Source organism: Neophocaena asiaeorientalis, unplaced genomic scaffold (genome assembly GCF_003031525.2).
Source record: "Neophocaena asiaeorientalis asiaeorientalis breed wild unplaced genomic scaffold, Neophocaena_asiaeorientalis_V1.1 scaffold59, whole genome shotgun sequence".
NCBI classification, from domain to species: domain Eukaryota; kingdom Metazoa; phylum Chordata; class Mammalia; order Artiodactyla; family Phocoenidae; genus Neophocaena; species Neophocaena asiaeorientalis.
In genome coordinates this window covers 9,057,377-9,065,209 of record NW_020174268.1, presented here as the reverse complement: position 1 = coordinate 9,065,209, position 7,833 = coordinate 9,057,377, and the positions used below count along the sequence as shown (strand labels likewise).

Below are 7,833 nucleotides of genomic sequence, written 5' to 3'. Positions count from 1 at the left end.
GGGCGGGCGGAGGCGGCCTCGCTGCATTCTGCTCAATCGCCCCCTCTCGACTCTGCCCACGATTTCTTTGCAGAGAAACGTGGGGAAGTCGGTGGGTCTTGTTTTTGTTTTGTTTTGTTTTGTTTTCCCTGCGACGTGTCGAGTCCTCCGGCCCCGGCGCGAGCCGCACACGCCCCCCGGGGCAGGGGCTCTGACGGTCAAGTCCGCGCGGACGACGCAGTCGCTGCAGCTTCCGCGCCGGGAACCCACCTGTCCGCAGCCGCGGGCTGAGCCTCTGCGGTTGGATGTAGACGGGGGCCAGTTGTCCAGCCCACCAGCCGGGTTCACTACATTCTTGACTTAACTAGAAATGAGGGAAGGGGGCTCGGCGTGGGCCGAAGATGGTCCTACCTCACACGCACCCTCGGGCCCAAAGGCATCCTCATCCTCGTGCCCTCTTCCCTTGGGCGGGAATCTCAGACTCTCCACTGAGCCAGTCCGGGGCGACGGGGAAGGAGTCAGAGGAGAGCATTCAGTGAGAGCCTTGTCACTTTATTACTTACCCTAATTAAGTTTAACTGTTTGCTTGCCATTTCTTTGCTATTTAGAATGGAAGTGCTGAGGTGTTGAGAAGTGAAAATGGAAGAAGGGAGAGGACCAAAGCCTTGGGGTGCAGCCCTGCCCCACTCCCAGATGTTCCTTTAGGCCGCTTGCCCCGCGCGTCCATCAACCCACCCCACCTTTCCCCATCTGGGCTCCAGGTCCAGGACGTCCTGCCGAGATCAGTGGGGCAAAAGGTAGGAAGACAATGGCCCTTGTGTCTCAGGGAGCAGAAGAAACAGTCGTCAAGTTTTGTTTTCTTTTGCATTTTTTTTTTTTTTTTAGGAGGAATATGGAAGGCATTTCCTTTCAGAGGGATGGGATCACTTAAGATGGAAGATTGACTGTAGGGTTTTAAATATCTTGTCCAAAATGACAGCTCCCAATTCCAAAAAAAAAAAAAAAATCCCTGTTTCTGACAGGTGGTTCTTCAGTTGAAAAAGTGGCATCTAAAGAAAATGAGGCCTCGTTTACAACAGTTTGAAAAGACTGAAAGATTTATTCCTCCTTGACATTCTCACTCGTCCAAACTACTCTTTCTTCATAATCCGCTTATCACAACAGCTTCCCAGTGATAAGGGGGCTGGGTGGAGGTTGTGAGCCTGATAGATGGAAGCTAGGATTGGTTCCCACCCTCGTTTTGCGGTCTCTGCGTTTACTATCAAATTTGGACTGTTCGGGCCTCGTCTGCCCGCCGCTAGGGGACCTCAGTAACCCAGACGAGCTGAAAGGAAGGCCGTAATGTAGAACTACTGCTTCCCTCAACCTTTGCCACTGCACTCTGCAGGGGCAGCCCCCATTCGGACGGCCGCACCCTGCGAATAGGCGGTGCCCTAGTGGGTCATTCTTGGCAAAGGAAGCCAGCTGGCAAATTTGGCCTTGCCTCCATTTCAATTCCGGTTTTTCAGGGCCTCAGTTGGAGGAAAGTATTTGGTTAAGAGGGTTTTCTTACAAACTTTCTCCCCAGATCCTTGAAATCTTCTGAGCTATCCTGCCTAACTGTTTCTGTAAGTGACATATTTGCTTTTGTTTGGTCTTTTTTAAAAAATTTGACTTGAAGCAGGCCCAGAGTACCTACAAGCACCAATGTCCCTGACACGTGGTTCCAAAAAATTAAAAATATATATTTAAAGGTTCTTATAGCTGCCTAAAATACCGTGGTATGTATCAATCTACTCATACAAGCTGGTGGACATTTGGCTTGTTTCTACTCTTCAGCAGTCACAAACCCTTCTTCTGTAGTGAATAACCTTATATAACTCATTTTGCGTATGTGCAAGTATGTCTATAGGAGGAATTTCCAGAAAAGAGATTACTGGGTCAGCAGTTAAATGCATTTGTAATTTTGAGACACTGCCGAATTGCCCTCCCTAAGGGTTGTATCAAGCTGAACTTTCTTTTCAGCTAGACCTAGAGAATGATAAAGTTGAAAGTAAACCTGGAGATCATCCTGGTGGTCCCTTTAATTTATAAGTAAGGAAAACGAGGCACAGAGAAGCTAACCGATTTGCCCGAGTTCACACAAATAACAGTGGTGCTGTTAGAACCAGAGCTTCAATTTCTTGCTTTCCCATCCATAATCTTCTCAACACACAGATAGAAAATTATAAATACCCTGTAATCCTAATATGCGATAACCACGATAAAACTGTGGTGTATTTCTCCCCAGCCAATCCCACAGATTTTAGTAATTTTACTTAGATTAACTCCACTGAGCTGGAAGTTTTGATTTAAAAGATTTTTTAAAAGCAGACACACACAAAAATGATAGTGATAGTAAGATAATAAAAAATATTACAAAAGAAGTGGTTTGGGGTTTTTTTAGTCAAAAAATGTAAACGTTTTCTTTGAAGGATGGCAAAGGATTTAGGTTGGCACTAGTTCTGCTTAAGAGAAAAAGGTTTATTTCTTTTCTCCTTCAGTATTTTTTTTTGTGGTAGCTGTTTGCTTAGGAGGGTTTTTCTAATGATTCTCACTGATTAGTAAGTAAGTGTGAATCATTATCATGGGTTCATGTGGCCAAATTGGGAAGAAAAATGTTTCATGTCAGGTAAGCACAATTAAAATGAAAAAGGAAGTTTATCCTCACAAAGCCCATCTCACAAACCAATGTGGTATTCTTTCCTCTGCCTCTTTTCAGGGTAATTATTACGTCATCCTTGACAGGAAGACTGAGGGATGGTTCCCTTTGATCAATTCCCAGGTAGAAATTTCTATATTTACCCCTCACCACCAACACACTGATCTCTGGTTTAAATTCTTATCAAAAAATAGGTAATTTAAGTCCAAGTTAATGAGTAAAAAGCCTGGATGCTTATTCTTCAGTCACAGCACTTAACTTCATACTTCACCTTCCCTTCCCCAGAACTGCCCATTTCCAATATTTTGTCTAAATCATTAGGAGGTATTGCTATCAACTTAAAACAGGCTTTCTTCAATTTGCCCATAGAAAATAATGATATGAAACAACACAGCTTCAGCTTCTTAAACCAGCGTCCTGAAACTTGGCCTATTAAGTGGTAGTTATAGCAATATCAGAAGTAGCCATTTATTTTTCTCAAGGGGTAATTTCCTTCAGATTTTGTCATTCATTCAGCAAATACTTGTAGAGCACCTCCTATGTACAGGCCAGGTGCCATGCATCACCCGGTACATTGGTTTTTCTTTTTTCTTTTCTTTTTTTCAGAGTACATTGTTTTGATGGCAAATTCCTTGAGGTCATAAATAGTTTATTTTCCTTTATATGATATTTGATGTCAGAATTAAGACTATGTCACTCTTTAAATAATCAGGAATGCATACTGACAATATTTATTTGAAGGAATTACACACAAAAAAGTATTTGATAGATACAAGGAATGCTAAGTCAGAAAAGAATTGATGTATTATCATAGTCACCATTTTGAAGAAAAATAATAAGATGAGGTAGAAAAGCTGAATAAATGAACATCCATAGGTGTTGGGAGTATGAGCTCTGGCCACCAGGCTTTGGGATTGGGAGGATCTTGATCCAAATGGACAAAAGACACAGGATATGTCAGATTATTTGTCTATCACAAATAAAGATGATGCTTACTAATCTGTAACTGGAGAGAAGCATTGGGCAAATCATAAACCAGAGATCCAACATTTTCTATTGTGCTATGAAGATGTGTGTCGGCTTCGATAAACTCTATTCCTTTGCTTTAAGTGTTAGTGAGAGACTACCTGTGGGTCCCTACAACAATACTAAAAATGTATTTGGAGATAATCTAAATGACCAACAATAGAGAATGGTTAAACGCCTGTAAGGTAGAATCATATATAGTCATTTAAAATAAAGTGGACCAAGCATACCTAATGGCATTGCGACAATGCTGGTGATACAATATTTAAAAGGTTGGAGGTACCACTGTCGGCTAAAAAATTTTGGCAGTGGTTATATCTGGGTGGTGGATTTATAGGTGATCGTTACAGGTCTCACACAAACCCCTCTTTTTACAGGTAAGAAAACAGACAATGAGAAGTTAAGTGATTTGCCCGAGGCCGCACAGTTAGTGAAGAGCTGGGCCAGGATTCAGACCTCCTAGCATTCAGGCCAAAACTCTTTCTTGTATAGCATTGCTTTTCACTTTACCTTTCTAACTGGAGGTTTTCAGACTATTTAATGAAATTCAGCCTATTTTAAACACTAGGTCTTTAACTAACTTTGAGACAATAAAATTACTCTCCCAAACTCCAAACAGCCTGCCCATTACAATTAAAATTTTTTCTAACATTAAGGACTGAGAGTTGCCATAAAATTAATGGATGGCACATGAAATCCCAAATTCTTTGAATATCACAAATCTGAATTTTGCACTCATGCTTGAAACACAATGTGTTTTCACTATTTTATTTCTGTTTCATGTCATATTAAAGCTCTTAACATGCTTCCCAAAAAAGGGGGGACATATGTATTAAATAAGGAAAAGCTGCCATGTAGATCACAGATGGTAGCACATTTTTGGCAGAAAGGAAGTTTAACAAGGCGTTCTACTTATTTACTTGGAAAACTAACATGTATGAATGTTCAAGTTAAGTGGTAAGAATTAATTGCTGTTTTACTATAATCAGTTTTTTCCCAATCAAATTGCCCTATTTCCATAACATTACAGTAGAGAAAGGGCGTCAAATGTGATTGTAACCCCCTGGGAGTCCACGACAGTAATGAAAGAATGAAGGAAGAAGAAACAGCATTTTATAGTAACTAACCATGTTGCTTGTCATTTGTTGATAAAAATCAATAACAAGAGGTAATGACTGTGTAGTCAGAGTACATGTGTTTTTAATATGACATGTATAGTCACTGACTGTCAGTTATGGTGTAAAAACAGGAGGTAAGAGTTTATCAAATTTCAGATTTGGCTGACTCAACACAGCCCACCCATATGCAAGGTCTGCTATGCCAGAGAGTAAACATAGATGAATAGTGAGTATTTCTCTGGAATACCAGGTTTTTATTTTGTGGTAAATAGAGCCTTTAAAACACATTGAAGTATTCTATATTCTAAGGTTTAACATTTTAAAATGGAACTTCCAATTAGCTATCACTGGTATCATGCTGGAGGAAAAAACTGATTTGTCTCATATGATGCCGTTATATACTTTAAATAATTTTGTGTTTGAACAACAAACTGAAAACAGAACATTTGACAGCTACATTGCATGCCTGCACTCCAGAAGATTACAACCTGGAAAAACTCTTCCCATGATCCGAGACTGGGCTTGGTGAGATCTCGCCCTCCTATGTTTCAGATTTATATATCATCTGAAACAAGATGATACGTATATTGATAAATATAAATATATACCTCTCGTTTCAAAATGTTTTCATTTCTAAGCCATAAATCACTTTTTACTCCGAAGCAGAATATACACATTTTCTTTAGGCCCCAGTGTTAATAAAAACTACCATTTTTCAACAGTAGTTATGGACTAAGCACTATATAGCTATTATCTGAATCAGCCCTCAAAGCCAACCAATAATGTAGGAATTATCATGATTCATATTTTACAGAAATTGAAACTGAGGTACAGAGAGCTAAGAAATTTACTTAATGTTGTACTTTAGGAGCTTATCTAATTGTAATCAGACTTGACCCTACTGTTATCAAAATACAGAGCTCATCTCCTGGTTAACAGACCTTCTGCCTCCGTAAAATGTTGGGATTTTTCTAGAGCCCTAGAAATTAACCAGAGGTTAATTTGATGATTCAGTTTTTTTCCAGAAAATTGACGTTGGAACATTTTGGGAGGTGGAGGGATCTTTGTCAGCAATCAGCTCTGCCTGAAACCAGTTTAGTTTATGTTAATGAAGGAAGCCTAGAGATAGAATATAAATGACAATAATAATGCTGACGTTTGCATTTGTATAACACAAATGATGTCGGGGATTTCAAGCCATTAGCACTTGCTTATCTGAACAGACAGCCTCAGACCATCTACAGTAAGAGCAACCTGCCCTTCCGGAAAGGTTGGCTCATCTGGAACTCTTTCCGAAGCTCTCCTTATCTTCAATAAAGCACATCAAACCAAGTTCTCCAGCTCTACTGAGCTCTGTCCCCACCAGAGAAAGTGGTTAGCTTCGGACCTGTATCTAAAAGCCATCCGCCCTATGAGTTTCAGAAGCTCAGATTTAGCTTAGAACTAGTGAACATGTATTTTACAATTCAAATGAGGGACCTTACGTTATTCCAATACTACTTGAATCCAGCTCTGTTGCTGAACGTGCTGGGGACTGATCCAAGCCATAAGGTTTACTTTCATGAGACAGTAAGCAAAATTAAGAGCAAAACAAACAAAACCCTTGTGTTCCTCTCCACCTCAAAGTGACTTGGAAAGTGTCCTCTCCACCACCAGGTGAGCATAAAATATCAGGAATATTTGTAAAGCACCTTTAGAAACACTTACTTTGGGAAGGGGATGGGATCCTATCTTAATGCCCCCAGTTTTCATAAAAAGCATGAATAAAACACCCTTCAGCTAAGAGTTTAGGCTGTGTTCTCTTATCTTCAGCTTCCCATCACAGAGACATATTGGCAGCCTCTACGACCCACAGACTACAGTCAGAAGACCCACAGACTATCAGCCAGAAGAACTTATCTGTGGCTACTTTCCTTTCAGTCAGTTTAAATTGCCAATGAATCACGAAAGGAAAATCACCCCTCCATGCCTTCCCATCCTCAGGAGATGTCCTAGTTTTAATTAGCCGGTGCATCCAGTTGTGAGAGTCAGCAAATAATCATAATTTTGTATGATAAGTAAAATCAGTATAATAATCCAAATATATTATCTCTTTTCTTCAATAGTTGTATATTTGATACTTGATTTGATGTTTTACTTTTTATTGTAGACACAGACGGACAAGGCCTGGGGAAGTAGGGTGGAGGAAGGAGCAGAATGCCTCCACCTGGATAGGAAAGCAAATCACGTGTGTCCCTCGCTCATCTCCAGCCAAGGCTATAGTGTGAGTAGAAAGCTCTGGAAACACAGTGGCTCTCTTATAGATCACAGCAGCTGTTTTATCAAGTATGCTGTGATGTTGGCCCCACCTGCAAAATATGATAAAATGAAATCACCAATGGCTCTTCCAAGAAAAGCAGAAAATCAACAAAGCACTACCAACTGAAGTTCTTTTATTCCCTAGGTAGTGTTCAATTTATTCTGCATTTTGAAATTTTATCTTGCTATTACTTGCCACCTACATACCTCAAAGAGGTATTGTAAGGATTAAAATAATGTCTTAAAGTGCTTTGAAACAGGGATGAAATGTTTGTTCTTTGACATCGGTACAACCTCGTGGGTAGGTCTTTGTTACTATATGAATGACTTCAGCTTAGGTAAACACATGATTTCTAAATCACTGATATTTATTCTAAATCCTGCTATGGCTCCTTCATGTTCACATGTTTTGCACATCGGTTGCCCAAATCCAACTGATTCTTTGTGGATTCAGAGATAGTATGTATAACATCCATGGTATGTCATAGCAAGAATTTAGGAAAAGTCTCCAATCTCAGGGATTTTTATTACTCATCCATGCCCTACAGCTGAGTTTTAAAAGGAAAATTTCATGGAAATGACTTGAGAATTCTGAACCATTGATGCACCTTTTTATATGGCCTGATATCCCAAAACATTGCTATAAAGGCTTTAAAAATCCTCTCTTACATTATGCTTGATAGTCTCAGCAGGCAATTAAAAAGCAGTTAAAAATAAAGTTAGCTGACTCAT

The 7,833-nt window shown here is 40.0% G+C and overlaps 1 long non-coding RNA gene across 1 annotated transcript; it reads left to right on the top strand.

Annotated features, from left to right (window-relative positions):
- The first annotated feature begins 19 nt into the window (after positions 1–19).
- LOC112406661 (uncharacterized) lies at positions 20–2,782 on the top strand. The gene is made up of 3 exons (XR_003004601.1): positions 20–91; positions 588–776; positions 2,720–2,782. It is a non-coding gene; the product is annotated as an uncharacterized LOC112406661 (long non-coding RNA).
- Positions 2,783–7,833: the final 5,051 nt, after the last annotated feature.